This window comes from Globicephala melas, chromosome 7, assembly GCF_963455315.2.
Source record: "Globicephala melas chromosome 7, mGloMel1.2, whole genome shotgun sequence".
Classification (NCBI taxonomy): domain Eukaryota; kingdom Metazoa; phylum Chordata; class Mammalia; order Artiodactyla; family Delphinidae; genus Globicephala; species Globicephala melas.
Window position 1 is genome coordinate 65,967,133 of NC_083320.1, and position 20,861 is coordinate 65,987,993.

General features: G+C 35.3%; 1 protein-coding gene and 1 pseudogene across 3 annotated transcripts in view; one reads left to right on the plus strand and one right to left on the minus strand.

The window, feature by feature from the left end:
• Nucleotides 1–20,861, minus strand: part of CSRNP3 (cysteine and serine rich nuclear protein 3) — a 191,964-nt gene that overhangs the window by 84,328 nt on the left and 86,775 nt on the right. The window contains exon 1 of one of the 3 annotated variants that reach the window (XM_030849768.2): nt 11,727–11,931. The exons of 1 other annotated variant lie outside the window; for it this stretch is intronic. The gene's annotated coding sequence lies outside the window, so the exon portion shown is untranslated. Of the gene's footprint in view, nt 1–9,864; nt 9,952–11,726; nt 11,932–20,861 lie in introns of those variants that run through there. One more of the 3 variants, XM_060302332.1, reaches the window with a different exon arrangement.
• On the plus strand, nt 19,060–19,836 carry LOC115848870 (small ribosomal subunit protein eS4, X isoform-like; annotated as a pseudogene).

Consider the following 20,861-nt stretch of genomic DNA (forward strand, 5'->3'; position numbering starts at 1 on the left):
CCTACAAACCTTGAAACCGAAAGTAAGGCTTTCGGCAAAACATCTATGAATTCAACACTTGGCCGGCTTCTCAGTTTGGGATTCCTCTTTCCCTACACCTAAGTGCCCTTTCTATTGCCAAATTCAATTAAGAACACTTTATTTTATTTTATTTTTCGTTTATTTTTATTTATTTTTTTTGCGGTACGCGGGCCTCTCACTGCTGTGGCCTCTCCCGTTGCGGAGCACAGGCTCCGGACGCGCAGGCTCAGCGGCCATGGCTCACGGGCCCAGCCGCTCCGCGGCATGTGTGATCTTCCCGGACCGGGGCACGGACCCGTGTCCCCTGCATCGGCAGGCGGACTCTCAACCACTGCGCCACCAGGGAAGCCCTGAACTACTTTATTTTAAAACTCTAATAAACATCGTGTAATTTTGGATACCTGTTATTCGTAATTATCATATACTATTTATTTCATATTTGTGTTAGATGTAAGAAGTCTCTGGACACATTTAAAGAAAGAGTAGTAGAAAAGTATAAATGTTTCCATTTCTCCTCAAAAAGATACTAATCAACTACACTAGATTTTCTATGGTTGTAAGTAAATACAATTATTTTATTTAATATATTTCTGGAAAAAGTGTTGAAAACCAGAAGGCTGCAGGGTGAAGATAAGTAAGACACTGGATAAAAATGTACATTTTAATGCCTCTGGAAGAACTACTGAAGCTAAACTTTGGGTATTTGTTAGGACCTGGTTCATATCCCTCTCTTTTGACTGCCTAAAAATTTCATAGCTTTCCCAGGTAACCCATTGAGTTCTTACTATCCCATTTATATTCATCTAATGTTTAATCCTTTTTTCTTCTTACATTCTGTCCCTATTTCCCAATGTTTTGCTCTGCATTATAGGGAAATGACCACAGGAAAAATGCCTTAAGAGCATCATCCATCTCCTAGTTCTGAAGAGCAAGTTGTCTGATTTGGAGAAGAATCATTTTAGAGTTGCCAGATTTAGCAAATTAAAATATTTAGCAAATTAAAACAGGACACCCAGTTAAATTTGAATTTTAGATAAAAAAATAAATAGCATTTGAGATATCATTTTACTTATTATTTGTTGCTTATCTGAAATTTAAATTTAACTGGGCAGCCTGCATCTCTTCTCACAACCCTAACTGGTGCTCTTGGTGAGAAAGTAGAATGACTATAAAATCAACAAAACATCTACATAAAAAAATGCCACCTACCAACTGGAAATACCATACGTGAATATTCCTGTCCTTTACCAATCAGACAAAACCCAGTAAATAAAATATGTAAGGTTATTAGGGTGAATCAAGAGTTTATCAAACTATTGAAAAAAAGGTGAGGAGGTGGGAGACGGTTAATAGGCTTAGGGCAGGCATGGCCTATCACTGACACAGGAAAAAATGAATTTAAAAGGAAGTAATTCTGGCATGGCAAGAATTTCCTTATATGGTAATGAGGAGGTCTTTTTGGTGAGATGCTGTTTCTTCCCTGGCCTGATAAAAGAAAGGGTGGTGAGCTGTGAGTTCCTGGTTCATTTGACCTGGCATGTCCTTAATTCCAATGGAGGCTGCTTAAACCGGGAGCTTTACATGGTCCTCTCTCAGGAACAAGGGCGGTGTCTAGAGCCCCTCTGTTCACTTTTACTTGGGAGTCTGCGTATATCCTTTGCATTGCTTGCTTGCTAGTTTTGTAGTTGATCAGAATGAGAGCAACCTTTAACTGCAAAGGTCATTAACAAACACCCTTCTGCCTTGGTGATACGGCATACATCAAAGGAGCATGTTAACTGCATTATAACCTGACATGAAGGACGTTTCTTCATGATTTGTCAAAGAACAAAATCATCTATTTTACATCTTCATCAAATTCTTCCAGCAAGCACAAAAAGCTAAGAAACCATGACTGTTCTCTCCCAACGACTTTGATAAGCTCAGGCTGTTCGCCTTGAACAGGAAACACCAGTGTCAGGATTAAGTTGCATAGAAAAAGAAGCTTATTCTTCTTTACTTTCATGCAGAATGGAAAACAATTTTGATGTTTCTTCTGGTTGCTTCACCAAATTCAAATGATGAGATGAGAAGTACTGCAAACAAGTTGATGAAAATACTGGTGTGTGGCTCATCTGTGATAGCAGGTGGGAGAAGTTGAGTTGGCAAAAGCAAGATTATTCACAATGTCACACTTCATCAACCAGATTGTCTACAGGGCTAGAGAGAGGATGAAGAGGACAGTTGCTCAATTGATGGTGTGTAGGTTTTATTCCAATACTCAACAAAAGAGAGCTTGGCTAAAAAAACATCATACTGTGTTACTTTTATTTTCTGGTGGGATATCATTAGTTATCCAGATGTGTTCCTAACTATCAGGATACAATTTTAAACGAGTTAATTTATATTCAACCCTTTTCCTCCTCAAATTTTTTACACCATGAATTTGAGTAATCTTTGTTCTGCCCTAACACTCACACTGCTACTGCCCTTACACTGTTATGTTAATCAAACACTGACTATTGGCTAAAGTTTCTGCTAAATAAGATAATCATTATCTTAAGAAGTTGGCATCAGATTTCAATGCCTTGAACACTTATCACACCACAGGTCTCAGAATGCTTATGCATTTCTCTTAAAAAAAAAAAAAGGGATAACTTCTTTCACAATACTAGGGCTATTTCTGCCTTAACCCATTTGGCAAGAAATTAACCTATCTGCCGCCAAGAAGATAGGGATTTGGCAATTAATTCACAAGATAAAATCCTGCAAGGTGTTTCCATGGGGCACCACCAATGTGAAAAATGCTACTGGTGGCTTGCCAATTCAAGAAGTACAAGTTAGCCAAATACACTTCTCTTGTCTAGGTGTCTGCTTAAGCCAAAAATGCTGGGAGCACTCTTGTCTAATGAATATTTTTGTTGGAGAAATGCTTGTAGAGTTCCCCAATTATGTATGAATTCCTTGTGCCGGAGTTGCCCATGACCTTGAGTTAGAGGTCTGAGTTACTTTATGTGCTTTGGATTTCGACAGTTTTGCAGCTTGATGATTTGCAGTTTGAGAATTTGATTAAAGAAATGAGCGCTTATCCCTGAAAACAGTGCACAAATGCACGTCATTTACCCATGGATTCTCCATCAAAGGTAGGTGCCTCTAACTGTCCATACCTCTTCCCTCACTGTGTGCAAACTGCAATGGCTAAATTGATTTATGCCCTGCTGACAAAGGGATGGAAGGCTACTCCACTTACTAATGGTAAAGGGGTTCTTTATGAATGTCTGGATGGGGAGACCCCAAGAAGCATTCCATAGTACCTGTCATTGGGATTAGGATCCATGTAAGATACCCAGAACTTGGTTTTTAATGCCTCTTAACCCTAAACATTGTTCATTACTTGTTATTTGTCAACATGATATAGCAGAACACATGTGAACTGAAAGCCAAAAGTCCTTCCCCAACGTTAACTTTCAGGACGTGTTTTCAGTTAGCAAGAGCACAGAGACCCAACCAAGAACATGATAAGGCTTTTAAAACTGTTGAAAATTGATCAAGTGTCTGTTGTCAGCCTATTCTTCCTACCCCAACGACAAAAGTGCCAACGAAAAATTTATTTGATGTGCTTGCTATTACGACTAAAGAGTATTTAGCCTAGTTTCCTGGAAGATTGGCAAGACTTACCACATTAAGGAAAAAAAAAGACCACACAGACATGGAAGAATTTAGAATTACTACTGCAGCACTGGAAGATAACGTATTTTTTTCTCCTTAGCACTTAAGAAGTTTCTCTTCAGTCTTTTAGAAAGTTTCTGACTAAATAATAAAGTAGTCAGTGTAGCTCAAAAGGTATGTAAGAAATATGACATCCTTTTCCTTCAGAAGAATCATTAGAATAGTCTGAAGTGAAAGGATATTTAAAAACACTTCCCTCATAAAGTACTCTAAAGTGGACATCAGAATAAAATATGGTCAAGCTTTAGGACTATACCCATCTAAGCACTGGGATCCTGCCAAAGATAACTGTGCAAAAAAATAAAGAAGATTTTAAAAATTAGAGTAAGTAGAAGAAAGTACTTTGGATGTTCTTTAAAATGATTACTACCTGAGGCAAGATATAGATTTCTACTATCTAAGGCAGAGAACAATAGTTATTCAACCTTCAGCTGACATCACATTAAACAGCAATTAGTAAAAATAATTTAGAGAGTAAGATTAAATACTTGGATTTTCAAGTCTCAGTGAAGGTTCTACTGGCATAAATTAAAACTGGTTCACAACAGAAATAAATCACACCATGCTCATACAATCTTTTAAAACTTGGAAACCCACTATTTAGAAAAGTTTCACCATTCAAACAAGTTTCACAAAAGCAGAGTCATGATATTCCTCCCCAATCAATTTATCCGACACTTGTTACCAATGTATAGTTATCACTTCTAGGTATGCTACTATTATAATAATTTTTAAGTAAAAAAATGTAGGTATATTTTCTAAATTTCTTCTGAAAAACCTTGTGGCTAAATCAATTGATGTAATATTTCTAGACATCATTCTGATACACAGGAAGTATAAAATAGCAGTAAGTCCATGAATAGAGATCGTTTCATGATTCAAACAAATTAGCACTTTTAAGTCATGAGGTAGAACTGGACTCATGCTCCACAACAGCACTGGCTCAGCAAACATTTCTTGGGCACCTAACATGAGCCAGGCTCCCTCTGTAATTGAAAGGTCCATAGTCTATGGATAAGATAGGAACTGCGGTGAATAGAATGAACAACTAATGCCTTAATTGTACAAAGTCAACATGGAAAAGAAAAAATAGTAGGCAAAGGCCCAAAGATGAAACATTTTAAAGCAACAAGTGATATAAAACAAGAGAGCTCAGAAAATCACATATTACTACATCCTATGTGAGGATTTTGTGGTTATTATGCTTCTGTTTGGTAAGATTTAAGCTATCTATGAAGCCACATATAGTTTGAATTTGGTGACTGCCTTCTCTACTTGTCCCATCTGATTATAAGATATCAGCTGCTTAGTACCTCCTAGGTATGACCTCCAATAAACTCTTAGTGGGTTTCTATTTTTGGAAAACACGGCTTTTCCTCATCCATTGAAGTCTAAGATGTTTTATCAAGATTATCTGTTACTATAGGCTTAAGCTGAACTTGTCTTATCAGCACCAGGGAATCAACCCCTGTGGGATGAAAAATAGTAATATTAGTTATCACTTAAAATGATCTTACTTTGTGCCAGGCATGCATCATGCCATTTCATTTTCATAAAAACCCTTTGATATAGAGACAGTTATCCCCACTTTGCAGATGAAGATGAGGCTTAGAGTTTTCAAGTACCCTGTCCAAGGCCACATGGATTGTAAGTTGCAGACCATGTCTTAGAAGTGACACCAGGGTTGGAACATGAAGGTAAGCTCCAAACCACTGTCCTATTCAGTCTTTTCACACTCCATGATATAGCTTGAACTCACACACTCAATAAACTACATAATAAAAGCACTTACTTATCAAGAAAACAATATACAATACTTTCCTGGTTTTTCAATTGTTCATGAATTGCCCTAAGTTTACAACGTTTTATTGTATTAAACAAAGTTACCAGGTTTGTTAAAGTAGTTCTCAGGCCTTTTTAAATATTAATGGGCAAAAAAAGACCAGAATATGGAGCTTTTCCCCAATAGTTTGGACTATTCTAATTCTTACAGAATGAGAAGCAATATTCCTTCAGCTTTTCAAAGGTCTTCAAAGTGTAAGAGACCACCTATTAGCTGTTATGGTATTAGCCACCTCGTGTATCTTTACACATGCATTACACTAGTGAATTTTAAAAGAAATGGGGATTGATGGCTCTGTTGTCTTACTTTTCTTGTATGTGATTGGGGAGAATGTTAGGTGTGCACACGTGTACGTGCACACACACACACGACTAAATGCATTTCTAAATGAATATGTGGATTCGTAAGCTTGCATGGAAATAAGAGATTGCCTGAGTGACAACTCTTCCTAACTAGCATGGTGATGGTGTATCACAAAGCCCCAGGATTTAAGAATGAAATAGACACAATTCCTGAAATTGGCAAGAATAGGTATATGACACCAATGTTTAGTCAAACACCACCAAAACAATTGGTCTGCGTGTTTTCTTTGGTATACCTGTTAGAGATTCCTCATTTCCTTATTAGACAAAGTCATTTCAAATTTCTGTTGGTGGTTTACTATGACAGATTCTCATTGTAGCAACAAGAACCAATTTCTCATTTATCTAGAGCTCAAACATGATTTTCAATATCCTGAACATAAGAAAACTAAAACAAATTCTATTTTCTATGTTTCTATGCTCAGTATACTACATATATGTACGTGTCAGAAGTTCAGTACATAGGAGAAGTATAGAGGGATGTTATCTCTCTCTCTTTGCCCACTGAAGTCTAAATGATTTAGAAGTTAATGTAAAATAAAGTGCACAAACTTGATTTTCGAATTACTCTCAGATAAGGAATAATTGTTAACTATTAAAATAAATATTAACATGAGAAAAGAAGGAGTAAATTTATAAAAAGCATATAAAGTATATAAAAAACATATAAAACTATATGCAAAAAGCATATAATAGAAACACCATTTAGTGTTGGTGTACAGTTGGGGAACAGTGTTATCATTTGCAATAAGTTAATGTAACGATGGAAATAATGATTCTTATGCCATGAAGAAAAGCCTAAATGGATTTCCACTTTGCTCAATAAGGCAGAATGGCATGCACTGTATTTTGCTTCCATGAAAGCAATTAACACATTTAAAAAAACTGGCCATTTAAGTCATAAACTTTACCTGTTTGGAAAATTGGTTAATTTAGTACAGATTATTTTCCAACTGTCCTAGACAAAGTATTACTATAATGTTGCCATATGTCTAATACTATGGAATAAAAATAAGACCTTTAAAATCATTTTGCAATTTTATCATCCTTATACTCTTCAATAAAACTGATACAATTCTATTTAAATTTTAGAATAGGCGATAAAAATGCAATCATGTTTTGTTTCCTAAGAAATGCCAGGTTAAAATGAAGAAATGTGATTGTTTTGAATACTCAATTATTTTGAATATTTTCCTGCTATATGTTATAAGTTATTTTCTTCTTTTTTCTATTTCATAGGCACCAGAAGTTCAGGAGGACACATATAGTGATAATACAACCTAAAACCTACACATGCGATTTTGAGATGACAACAGTTATTTGTAGATTTTAGACTATGTTCCATACTGCTAGACTGAGTACGACATGTTTGCCCTAACATCTTTTCCAAGCTTACAATATGGTCTCTAGTTTCAAGTGATGACAAAGACAGACTGGTAATCAGAAAGCAGGAAATTAATTTTTGAAAAATCCTTAAAGATTCCTTTGAAGTCTGATGTAACATCACCTCTTCAAGTACACTAACTGCACTTCCTTCAATGATTTGTTTTTACATTATTCTATTTACTCTTTAACTTTCTAAATTTAATTTGAATTGCATTTACACAAATGCATTTTTCTGTATACACCCAACTATCCAGACCATGAACTTACTAGGTACACGCTGCTGAGATTTGAATGGAAGCAGTATGGCTCGAGCAAATGCAAAAAAGACTTCAAAGTTCTGAGTGAATTTGCATAGAGACATAAATTCTCCAGGATATTCAAAGCCATAAATTTGCTGCAGGACATATATAGCTCTCTCGTGGCTCACGGAAGCACAACAATTCTCTTTATTTCACATTTGTCTATTACCACGTTTTCTCCAAGAATCTTCACAGGCTCTCCTTCTTTGCCCGCACTGTTTTTATTTCTATATTCAGAATGTGCTAACGGGTAGCGGTTGCATTTACAAAGTTAATAGTATTGGACAAGCTAAATGAATTTTAAACCCAGTTCTCTCCTCCTCCCTCCCTGTGCCCTGCCTAGAACACACGCAGCGGTTAGGAGGTATAAACTATGGGCACTACCTGAGTTAAAAATGAAATAAAGAGTTTTTCCTTTTCAAAATTGTTGGATTAAATATGGTTGACCATAAGAAAGATTTTATTTGGCTGTTTGAAATATATGTATGTATGTATACATACAAAATATATATAATTTATAGTATGCATAACAATATATACATATATAAATATATGTAAACATAGGTATTTCATAACCTATGTGTATATATATATATATAATTTATATATATATGTTTATATATATATAAATTATATACATATGTATAAAACAAAAGTAAACAAATACGTTGTTTGGACCAGAGGACAGAGGACAGCATTTTCCATTCAACATAAAAAGGAAACAATTGACTTAAAATATACCCCCTTAAGCTTCAGTCATTACTAAAAGTTTCAAAAGAGAATTTAGAAGAAAATGGCAGTTTATTTGTTTTTTAAAAACTCATACCAAAATATGAATTTCTTTTCCTAAATTAATCTCGGGATCCTGGATAAATGTCACAATGTCCCCATAGAGTGATAAAGGGTGAGAATCTGGCCCTGGATGACTACTATGAAGTGATTTCATAAATATTTCAAGTAATTGTCTTTCACTGTTTTAAATCACTGTTTTAAATGGCCATCCTCCTGTTTTGGTCTGCCTTCCATGCTCCCCCCCACCCCCCATTTAAAAATAAAAGATATTGTTGCCAAACTGCCAAGTCTTAATCATTATAATAAATAAACACCCCCTTTTCAATGCAAAAGAAAGTTTATCTAAACATGTACTAGCTCTTTGTACGTAAGCTGCATAAAATTCACTCCAAAATATCTTATGCAAATATGAAAGCATAAAGCAGTTATTTCATGACTAAACATTATTTTGCCTCTTCATCTTTCCAATTTATTTTCATACACGTACAACCTATAATGTAGACAGATGCACACTTGATGCAAATTAAAATAACATTTTTCCCATCAGCATTGTAACTGCTGAATTGATATATTTAAAAATTTTAATGATATAGACAAACAGTCTGATCACGATGCTTTACGTTTATTTAAAAATATGCTTTGGAAATAAAAAAGCAATATGAACAATAAAAGTGAGTACACATTTGTTTGGTTCAGGTCAGACTTTTTTCTATGATGTGATCACACATTTTACAAAAGTGTGAAATTTCGTGCATGGAAAAAGAAGACTTTTGTCCTGCCTGTGACATTTATGAGGATCACTTCACAATCCAGATTTAACTGAAAGGAAAAGTCATAGGAAGTTGAACATGTTGAGTTCAAAATAGCATTGTCTAAAAAGTTCCAAAGAAAATTAATAACAATTATGAAAATTAAAGTATTTAAAGGATGGGACCCCCAAATAAATTATTTCTTTGATAAGATGTTTAACGATGAAATATAGAAAGAAGAATCTCAAAACTGAAACCCTCTCTTAAAATGAAATGAAAATATAACTTATTAAAACTGTCCTTATGATATCATGTGGGGTATGAACAAAAGAACTCCATTATTTAGTTCCAGATACCTCATTTAAAATACATTTCTTAAAAATGTGAAAATCCTCAAAAAGTTGGAAGTCTTGATGTTCAGCTAGATGTTTCAACCCAGACACCTCTCTGCAGTCAAAAACTTTCCTCAAAATGGAATTATTTAGAAGCCCCAAACCAGTTTTTTCTCTCATGACATTATTCCATTGGAACAAAACACCTACGTTTCAAATTGAGACAACGTTAAGAAGATTTAATAAACTAGTTAAGGGAAGCTGAAAATCGAGAACACCCTGCCAATTTCCACAATCAGTTAAAATAGCCAATCCTCATCAGTGTCTTTTATAGAAATAAAATCAGGCGCATCATGAAATCTGTCACCGTACCTGCGTTTACTTTAAACGACTACGGCACACACGCTGTTAAGATCTTCACTCTGAGAAATAAAGCACACTTCATGTAACTGCTGCAAAACACTGCTGCAGAGGAGCCCAGTGCATTTTTTTTTTCGGGCAACCGATCCAGCCTTTCCACCAGCCCTGTGACCTCTGAACTCCCTTCTGCCCCCCTCCTCTCGCTTCTGCAGTCAAAGCCTCGGAGCTGGTCTCATTTGCATAAGGCTCAGGCAGCCCTCCAGCAGCTGAAACGGAATGCTGGGTAAGGAATTGTGGAACTGCGGTTCTGCCAGAATACCTGAATCGCCCGAGAGCTGGAATACGCGATGGGGAGTGGGCACCAACTGCGCCGGGCTGTCCGCATCACACCCTCCCGCCTCCCTACCCCACCCCCGCGTCTATTAATGGATAAGTGTTTTTTAACTCTTTGTTTTGGAGTGCTGCTTTCCCCCCTCCCCACCAAAAAGAAGCTGTCAGCAGCGACAGTGGTAACCAAGGAAACTCAAATAGTCAAATACTTCATTTAAATACATGTGGAAGACCAATTTAAAATTTTCATTAACTTCTCTTGTTTTTGAAACATAGCTATTTTTTTTTCCCTTCGAATACATAGTACACGCATAATCAGGGACATAGGGTATTTCTTTTTGTTGTGGTTTAAACAGCATCTTACAGGCATACAATTATTTGAGTCACTATACAAATACATGAAGTCACCGGTAATTCTATAAAATGTTAAATGTACTCTAGTGCCTTAGAGAAGATCATCCTATATGGTGTCCAAGAAATTAATTGTAAAGAATTTAGGTCCCACGATGCCTTTAAAACAATACAGCAGTAAAAATGCAGAGCAAAGTTAAACTATGTGTTTTAATGTAAAGATTCATGCAGCAGTAATGCTTGTATGTCTTTGACAGAGATGTTCAGTGTTGTGCTATTATTTGCTAGAGTTATTTCTTCCTTGTCTTCCTACACACAGCAATCTCTCTATTTAAAACATAAACTCTCTTGCTCATAAACCTAAGAAGTGGTTATTTTCTAGATACAGAAGGTCATGTGTGTACATATTTTTATAAATACCCATGAAGGCACATATTCTTCTTTTCTAAATGGTGAGTCAATGGAAATATGCATCATAACATAATTAATCAATTCTTCTTTTTTAAATTAAGCTAATTTGTTTTCTCCACTAATGAGTGAATATTTATGAAATAAAAGGTTTAATGCAATAATATTTTCCATCTATCAAAAGAAATATAACATGCAAAACAAAAGGCACACAACAGATTACTATAGATATATACTATATTATAGTTAAATATAAAATGCATTATTCTGGGAGACAGCATTATTAACATTTCAAAATTTTCTTGGTTTTAAAATTTTTTATTTAAATAATTAAATATACTAAACCTCTTGCAGTGCACTGAAAGACATCAATAAATTTTGAAGGATATATCATCCAAATCATAAGACACAAACTATTGCAATACAGGATTTTTTAATACCGGAAACATTAATGTGAAGCTTTTTATTTGAGCTATTTGTTAGTAGTATTCTGCTTTATGTTCTTTCTGAATCATAGAAGATTAGAAATTATTGCATGATTTTTAACCCATAAATTTTTAAATAGAATAACTTTTCAGTTTACTATAATCATATAAACGTTTCTCTATCACATCTGACTACATCAGCCATTTAATTGAATTGGGTCAATTCAAGTGCATCCTTCATATTACACACTGTAAATATCTTGCAAAGTTTTTGTTTAAGGCAAAACACACATCAGACCATCCTAATTTAAATCCAATCAAACACAAGGAAGTGTAGGAGTAATTTATAAAATCACTGACCTGTTCAAATAGCTGTAGTCTTAGTCCTTGCACTCTTTATTCATTAGAATCCAAAATAAATTGATTATCATTTTATAATGTGTGTCAGCATCACCGAAGGCACTGTTCTTCCTGGTTCAGCGGAATCTTCTGAAATTTGCCAGCCCTGTGTTTTATTGCTGGTACCGTATGCTTTATTGTTCAGCGACAAGAGCTTCACTCTGCACAAAGACTCATTACCTACTGCTTGCTGCACGGCATCAGCCTCACTGAGGCTGCCTATATGTGATCACATGGGAGTTTTGTCTGAGAAAGCCAGGCATGCCACTGACTTCACTGTGTGTATGGATATTTTTATCAGCTGAGGTCTGCTAGGAGGAAGGAATAACAGATTAGGAAGCTGCTCTAAGTCATTAATGCAGCACAACTTATGGAAATCCCTTCACAAGATTTTTTTTTATTATAGAAAGCGTTTGAGCAGGCATTCAAAAGAAGTTCACTAGATTTTATTTTAATAAGAGGCTGGATAATAATTTAAGGAAGGGGAACTAGCAAAGAGCTATTTCCTACCTTCTGCTTTCTGAAAGTACTGTTGGACAAATGTTATTAAAGAGCCTTGCTTAACTGAATGATCTGACAGTATGTTTTAACCTTTAGATTGCTGGTGTTTATTTTTATTGGAGGAGGTTGCTCTCTAAAAGGATAAGTGGCTGTTTCCCTAAAAATCTCCTCAATGAAAATCTCAATCACTAATAGATACAATATATGAATAAAAATAAGATATAATATATGAATAAAAATATGGATGTTCTAATTATTTTTGATAAAGTAGATGAGAGGGTGAGTCTCTTTTATTGATGTATATTAGTGAGGTAGATGATTAATTTATCTTCTCAAAAGATGACACATCCCTAGAACAGCTGACTTAAAAGAACAATGAAGATTTCAATTTAAAGATCTAAAGGACATGTGGTTCATATTAATTCTTAAAATCTCAGTAACTTATTTTAGACCGCTTACCTCAATAAAGCATATGGTTTACCTTATCTGATTTCAGTGTTAACAAGTAGTTTCAGAGCTGAGTACTCAACATTTACAGGAATTTTCTGCTATGTAAATATTGAATTAATACATATACATACACACACATAGGTATAGTCAGATTATCTTTCTAAAATACATTTAAAAATAACTACCTAAAATTATTTCTCAAAATTTGAAAATGGATTGTGTATTTCCAAATGAAAAAGCTATTTAATAATTGGAAGTTGATGAAAAAAATAAACTTCTTATCTCTTTAATAATCTAAATTGAATTTGTAACTGAAAGCTTGTTGCTTGTTAATCTCAATGGAAATCCTATGACAAGTACATGCAATGTGCAACAAAGAGCACAGAAAGAAAAGTCAGAAGCATCATAAATGAAGATCAGAAAATAAATTTTCTGTACAGTTATATAGTACATTTTAATAGTGTTTGTAAGTAATACAGTAATCTTAAAAATAGTAAATCTATATACCTGCTTAAACCTTCCATTAATGAGAAGTTATTTTTTGGAAATAATTATAACAAAATTTTTTGTGTCAATGGAAATTTTTAAAAATAATTTAAAGCCAGAATAGGCACATGTGGCTAAATATTTTAGCCAGTCTCTAAATACAATGATTTAACATCATGCTTTATAATATTTTTTGTAGTGGTAGCATTGATTTAGAATGTTTCATGACTTAAATAACTGCCTTTTCATGGATTTTTCTTAACATTGAAAAAATATTCAGATATGTTTTAAATGCCACCATTTTAATGCATTTGTTCCAAAATGCTCAAGTTCCTTTTTCCCCCTGCACACAAGAGCTACACTAAAGCTGCAAAACCTTGGGGCATTAAGAGGAAAAGGAAAACAGAGTGTTTCTGGCTTATAGTGTACCTCTGGGTTCTTAAAGATATGTACATTCTAGCTAATATCTTTGATGATGTCATCATGTTAATGTACAAGGAAATAAACAAAAGGCAGCCATTTTTCTCTTACTGCATCACTTCAAAAACAGTGAAATAAAATGGTTGCCAAATGGAAGGAAAGAATCAGTAGAAAACTGTTACTTCCAAATTCTTGGGACAGGGAGGGGCAATGGGTGTGAAATTAGAAATAAAAATCCATATATGTGAATTTTGTATGAATGTATGTAAAGAAATAATTTACAGTAAGAAAGAACTATAAATAAATACAAGGGATATAGAAATAGCTAGCAATTAAAACAAATTAGTAAAATAATGTCTCCAACGGAAAGACTATAGTCTGTAAACAATGTATTAAATGTAAAAGCTTACTAAATTCATTAATGTTGAAAAAGGTATTTAAAGGTGGACAACATAGTTGGAAAGACCTAGAAAGAGACAAAATGATCATGAAACAGTAATAAGCTTCCCAGGTCTACTATTATCTTAAATGACCTTGGTGAGTTATTTTATCATCTTATGCCTTATTTGTCAAGTCTGCAAAACAGGAACAGAAAAATTTTTGGAAAGCATGTCATGGAAATATATAGCAAGATTTTTGTACTTCAGTTCCCTAAATTGGTTTTATTCAAGCATTGTCCACTAATATTAGTAAAATGAGAAAAAATGATGTAAAATTCTAATGATTATTTAAAAGAATTTTTAAATGCATTATCCTAATAGCCAAGACAAACAGATATAATAAGTAGATAGGACTTTTGGAAACAAGAGGCAGTTTTTTCCTAATACATACAGAAAAAAAATAGAAATGAATTTAGTAAGTAATTTGAAACAAATCTCATAAAATTGCCTCAGAATTAAAACAAATTATAAAATATACCCATCCTTCCAATCAAAATTCTGGAACTCTGTCAGCGACATGACAAGAGAATTGCAGTAGAGTTTCTGATTCTCACATTACACAATGAACAACAGTGCCTCTGCTTATACAACAGTTTCATCAGCCAAGAGTTCTTTAAATTTGAAATTAACAGAGAAACACAAGATCACAGCTTAAAGAAGGAAATTCCATTCAAGATTAAAAGGACGTTTTAATTTACTTTGTATATTAAAAGCTGCGAATTCAAAAAGATATGTCAATTCTTATTATTGACTCTTAGTAGCTTGGCTTTTCTCTAATGACAAAGGCATAATAGAATCATTTTGTCTGCCCCCCTTTTCTCCAAAATAACTAAAGCTTGTCAGAAGTAATCCAGAATGTTTGCTATCCAGCTCCTGCAGTAATTTGGGCATAGACATGCTAAATGGATGGTCTCTTGAAATTTCTACTGCATGAAGGAAGATGGAAAAGATTAACTGATACCATCACCTGTGTTTTCTAGAACTGTATTAGTTGGCATATATATATATTAATATATATATTATATATAAATATATATTAATATATAATATATATCTATTAATATATATATCAGTACCTCTTGTTGGATTTACCCTTGATAAGGCTGGATTTTCTTGCTACCTTTATCCTTCTTTACGGTATGTTCAGAGAAGTCATTAAGTTGGCCATGTCAGCCTCAAAATCCAGGACTAATTCAATTCAATTCAGCAAACATTTATTGAGAGCTTACTGTGTACCAAGCTCTGAGACAGTTGCTAGGGATATAAAAAATGAAATATACATTGTACCCAAGAAGATTGTAGTCTATCTAGGTTAAAAAAAAAAAGTGCTGAGCAAGTTACGGGAGGGTGGTAAAGTAGAGAGAATGTTTTCTAAAGTTTGAATATTTTGTTGACAACATGCATTATAGGTACAATCAATACAATTTCTTTTCAATATTGTTTCCTAAAGTCAGAAAATCATTACCATAATTAAAGCCATTTATCAAAAGACTTTATCTATCATTTATCTAATCTCTATCTCTATATCTATATATTACATATAATGGCTACATATTCCTATGCTATCCTTCTCATCAAGAGGTTGAATCCAATTTCACTTGCCTTTACTCTAAGCTAGTCTTAATGATTTGCTTAATCCAATAGAGGCTGCAGAGGTGATGTTTTAGAAATTCCAAGGTTAGGTCCTAAGAAACTTTAAAGCTTCTACTTGGGCCTCTTGGAGCCTCTTGAGTCTTCCAGGAGCCTTGAGTTGCCATGTAAGAGGATTAATTACCCTAAGACTGCCTTGGAGAAGCCACATATAAGCACTTTGCTCAAACAGTCCAAACCGAGCTCAGGGTTCCGGCCATTCCTGATGCCTAACATGTATGTAAAGCCACCTTGGACCCTCCAAACCTACCCATCCACCAAACGGATATCATGAAGTGACCCTAGTTGTCACTATGTGGAGAAGCGCTGAGCTGAGTTTTTCTAAAATTCTTGTCCTACAGAATTCATAAGATGTAATAAAATGGTTGCTGTTTTAGACACTAAGTGTTGTGGTAGTTACTCAGCAATTGATAACTGGAACCTATTTACATGTGTATGACAGAGACAACATAATAAACCTAAAAGTACATGAAAGGACTGTCTGATACATATATTCAGTGAAATGGATGAATTTAATGGATGCATTAAAAGAAAATACAACCTAGGAGGGCAGAGAAAGAGGCAAAAAAAAAAAATTCAGGGTGTGTCCAAAGCACATAAGGACTGATTTATCTAAGAAGATTGTATTGCAGGAATGGGGTTTCTGAACTAATAGGGAAGAGATTGCTTCACTAGCCAGGAGAAAAGGGAATTCCCAGTAATGGTACTTTGGGAAAAGCCCAGAAACATGGGCATGAGCTTTACTAACTACAATGAGAGGACTTTGAGGAAGTGTTTTGGGTGACAGGAGATTTAGGCATGTGTTGGGAGGTGAAGGAGAAAAGGAAGTCTAGTGCCCCTTCTTGGAGTGCAATGAAGCTTGAAGTGAGGAGATTTTTGCAACGTATGAGATGTTGGGAAGTGACCAAGGCATAGGAAAAGCGGTATAGTCAAAGTGATGAATAAAGAAAGCAACTTTGGCAGTTGAGGCGTGTCTAGACTCGTAGAGCACCAAGGCAGCACGGAGGTTGAGGAAGAGGAGTTAAGAAGATATGATGAAAGCCTGAACTAAAGGTGACAATTGAGGAATGAGGAGAAAGGAATTCGTCAAAAAGAAAGAAGGAATTTTATATTGGTTGGATAAGCCAAGCTCTGATCTCATTTATAGCCTTAAAAGTCAATAGTTTTATGATTCAGTTACCAATTATATATGACAACTAGAGAGCATTTAACTAGTTTAGTTAGACAGATTTAGTAATTGTACGGGTATTTTGATTTGTATTGGCCTCAGTTTGTCTACTTTCAAATATTGTGAACATTTGTTAATATCAAATATTGTTAATGTTGTGTTTGGGAAGCTGCAAAAGACTATAAAACAACAAGACCTTCCTTAAATACAGTACACAGAGGAGACCATTTATATTTCTTTCTGCTGTCTGATTCCTAAGTTGGGAAAAGACAAACATGTCTTAATTCTGCAAAGATTAAAAAGATAGATAATTTTGGATAATGCAAACTAAGACAAAACACACCCCACCCCGCAAAACCACACACCATTACCTATCGAAGTAAACAAGCCTATTGGAGTTTTATTTTTCTGATTCTTCATCCTATCTGGATATTAGACTACCAAAGTAGCAGATGTTAAGTTAAGCAGCCAGTGAACGGCCACTCAGAATGATGCAGGTTAAATGGTAGGAATAGCTCTATAACTGCTGCTGCTGCATATACAATATGTACATAAATCATCTGAACGTGGCTGTAAAGAAGTCTTTATGCAAAGTGACCCAGAGAAGAAAGTATCTAGGTTCCCCCCCCACCCTTCATTCTCTTTATCACCACAAAGGCATCAGAAAACAGCATTTATAAAGAGAAAAGAGCATTTAAATGAGGCAAACCTCCTCTCTGAGAACACAAAGGATACATTTATTTCTTAGTGACCATCAGAGTTGATTATAATGATTTCTTCTTATTAATGAATTAGATGTCTAACCAGAGACCAAAAATATGGAGTCAAACAGCATATGCAAAAGCAAACGTGGACTGAGCAGGTAAAAAAGAAAAAAATAATAATTTAATAGGACCAGTGGCTTTTCCATGTCAATGGGAAGGTTACATCGTAACTAGAAGGGCTATGACACTGCTTTGGGGTTCAAGGCACAAGAAAGAGTTTCCTATATTTTATTTCACCAATACAAGTCTATAGATACTTGGCTAATAGACTGAATCTACTTTGATTTGTGTAACAGACACATACAGAAACAGTTTGGGCATATTATTTACCTGAGTTTGTTCATTCATTCATTCATTCATTCACTCACACATTTATTCATTTTACATTCACTGAATACTATATGCTCAGGATCTGGTTTGGTGCTCTGATAGGTTAAAGAGATGAATAAGTCACAGTCTTCAAGCTAAGTGGCTTTCCATCTAGAGGTAGGGACCTATATAAAGAGATAGATACAGCATAATGGGATACATTCTCTAACTGAAAATTATATAAGAACATAAAGAGGGGAGTGAATAAACTATATAAAAATAGCTAACAGTTATCAAACACTTAACCAAGACTGAAGTGTTTTACTTTACGTGTATTAATTGATTCACATAACCATTGCAACAAGCCTATGAGGTAATTACTTTTACTATCTCCATTTCATTGATGAGACAACTAAGGCATAGACTGGTTAAGTGACTTGCCAAGGTGACAGAGTCAGTATCCAAATCCAGGTAGTATGGCTTTAATGCAGTGTGGCTCTACTGGTATCATGTTACTTAAGGTAGTCACAGTGGGCTTCATAGAGGAGGTGACATGGAAAATAAATCTTAAGGGATGAGTAGGAGTTCTTTTGTGGAAAAGGAAAAGAGTATGCTGGGAAGAAGAGCTATAATACATACAGATTCTGAGGCATGCCTAATGTATATGGGAAAGAAACTAAAACTAAAACTGTGAAAATGGTAACGTTATTTGATCTTGATATGGGATTGTGCATTTGTAATGCTGGGTTGTTTGGAGTTCAACTAAGAATCAATTTGTACTTATAGGGGATGTTTAAGTGGCTTGACTACAACTGTGTTTTATTAGGTAACTCAGGAGAATGAATTAGAGAGAGGGTCTAGAAGAAAGGAGACCAAATGAGACAGTTGAAATATCCTAGAAAAAAGTTATAAAGCTCTGAATGAAAACACTGGCAGCCCTGGGGATGGAGAGGAAAGATATTAAGGAAATAAATCAACAGATACTTAAGTGGGAGTGAGGGGGAACCCTGAATCTAGGATTTTTAATTTAGGAGACAGTATGGATGAAGATACCAGTAACCATGGATAGACATGTAAGAGGAACTCTTTTTGTGCCTAGTGCAGCTATGGCTCATGGTCTCAAGGAGCACCTGAATTGTGTAGAAACTCCAAAGCTTTGGATAAACTGACTAGTGTGTTTGCTCCTTGTCCATCTACAAGTCCCCACAAGCTGAAGGAATGTTTCCCCCTAATCATTTTCCTAAGGAAGAGACATAAGTATGCCTTAACAGAAGATGAAGTAAAGAAGATCTGCATGCAGGGTTTCATTAAGATTGATGGCAAGGTTCACACTGATATAACCTACCCTGATGGTTGTCATCAGTATTGACAAGACTGGAGAGAATTTTCGTCTGATCCATGACAACAAGGATCGCTTTGCTATTCATCATATTACACCTGAGGAGGCCAAGTATAAGTTGTGCAACATGAGAAAGATCTTTGTGGGCACAAAAGGAATCCCTCATCTGGTGACCCATGGTGCTCGCACCATCAGCTACCCTGATCCCCTCGTCAAGGTAAATGACACCATTCAAATTGATTTGGAGACTGGCAAGATTACTGATTTTGTCAAATTTGACACTGGTAACCTGAGCATGGTGACTGGAGATGCTAACCTGGGAAGAATTGGTGTGATCACCAACCAGAAAAGACATTCTGTTTCTTTTGATATAGTTCATGTGAAAGATGCCAATGGCAACAGCTTTGCCATCTGGCTCTCCAACATTTTTGTTATTGGCAAAAACAACAAACCATGGATCTCTCTTCCCCAGGGAAGGGGTATCTGCCTTACCATTGCTGAGAAGAGAGACAAGAGACTGGCGGCCAAACAGAGCACTGGATAAAATGATCTCTAGATGACATGATTGGGAAAGTCTTTGTACTTAATTAAAGATAATAATACATTAAAAAAGAAAGGAAGAGGGCTTCCCTGGTGGTGCAGTGGTTGAGAGTCCGCCTGCCGATGCAGGGGACACGGGTTCGTGCCCCGGTCCGGGAAGATCCCACGTGCCGCGGAGCGGCTGGGCCCGTGAGCCATGGTCGCTGAGCCTGCGCATCCGGAGCCTGTGCTCCGCAACGGGAGAGGCCACAACAGTGAGAGGCCCGTGTACCGCAAACAAAATAAAAAAATAAAAATAAATAAAAAATAAAAGAATAAAAATAAAAAAAGAAAGAAAGAAAGAAATACAAGAGGAATATCAGATATGGAGCCACTCAGTGGTAAATATTGAATGCCTACCATGCACCTGGCAAAAGTACATGGTTCTAAGAACACAAAGATTCCTTCTTGACCTCTGAGTGCCCAATGCCTGGCAGAGGAGCTCATAGACAAAATCGATTACCTAGATAAACAATTCCCTCCATCACAGCTAACTTTTAAGAGAACAGAATTTCTCTCAGTGGCCTGATTAAAGGTAAAGAAAGAAAAACAACTTCACAATCAAACTTCAAATCTGGAATACCATCAATTGAACTTAATTGTGGTACTCAGATAAGGAAACTATTATTAAAGTGTTCTATGCAGATTAAAATCATGATCCAGATCACAAAATCCACCTCTGTGCTTTATATTAAACATACGACATGAAGAAATACAAGAAGCAAATGAGATTTCTCCTTTAGGCAAATTTTTTAATGAGCTTAATCCCGTGGCTCGCTATTAATGCTAGTGACTGGTTTCTTTGAAATGAAGCATGCATTTTCTTCCTTGTTCATATAGTCGGCTTCCTGTTTAGTATTCACTATTCATGTCTGTTTTATCAAAGAGCACTATTACATGAAACCATGATCCAACCATGTTTGGCTCTGATTTTTATCTCTGGAGGGAAGGAAATTATACACCCTTATAATACTAGTATATGATCGTTAT